Here is a 1,042-nt window from a genome sequence, read left to right on the forward strand (position 1 = left end):
AACTAAATTCAAGGATAAATTCGAAATTCATGTACTTTTTGTTCTTTTGAATTAAAAACATTTTTTTCATTTAAGAGAGGAGAAGGATTAATGGATTTTATTCATAGCTTTAAGGCATAGTTACTACATACTAATGATCATGAAGTAGAGACACAAAACATAAATAAACACAACATAAAAACCGAAAAGCATAAATAAATAAGAACAAGGAATAAATCCACCTTTAGTGGCGTCTTCTTCTTGAAGGACCAACAATGTCCTTAAGCTCTTCTATGTCCCTTCCTTGCCTTTGTTGCTCCTCCCTCATTGCTCTTTGATCTTCTATTATTTCATGGAGAATGATGGAGTGCTCATGATGTTCCACCCTTAATTGTTCCACATTGTGGCTCAAATCTTCTAAGGAGGTGTTGAGTTGCTCCCAATAGTTGTTGGAAGGAAAGTGCATCCCTTGAGGCATCTCAGGGATTTCTTGATGATGAGCTTCCTCATGCATCTCTTGAGAACCGTGAAGGGTATCTCTTGCTTGCTCCATCCTCTTCTTGGTGATGGGCTTATCCTCTTCAATGGGGATATCTCCTTCTATGACAACTCCAGCTGAGTAACATAGATGACAAATAAGGTGAGGAAAAGCTAGCCTTGCCATGGTGGAGGACTTGTCGGCTATTTTGTAGATTTCATTGGAGATGACCTCATGAACTTCTACTTCCTCTCCAATCATGATGATGTGAATCATGATGGCACGATCCACAGTAACTTCAGATCAGTTGCTAGTAGGAATGATGGAGCGTTGTATGAACTCCAACCATCCTCTAGCCACAGGCTTGAGGTCCAGTCTTCTTAGTTGAACTTGCTTGCCTTTGGAGTCTCTCTTCCATTGAGCTCCTTCCATACATATGTCCATTAGGACTTGGTCCAACCTTTGATTAAAGTTGGCCCTTCTAGTATAGGGGCGTTCATCTTCTTGCATCATGGGCAAGTGAAATGCCAACCTCACATTTTCCGGACTAAAATCTAAGTATTTCCCCCGAACCATTGTGAGATA

This window comes from Arachis duranensis, chromosome 4 (genome assembly GCF_000817695.3).
Source record: "Arachis duranensis cultivar V14167 chromosome 4, aradu.V14167.gnm2.J7QH, whole genome shotgun sequence".
NCBI lineage: Eukaryota > Viridiplantae > Streptophyta > Magnoliopsida > Fabales > Fabaceae > Arachis > Arachis duranensis.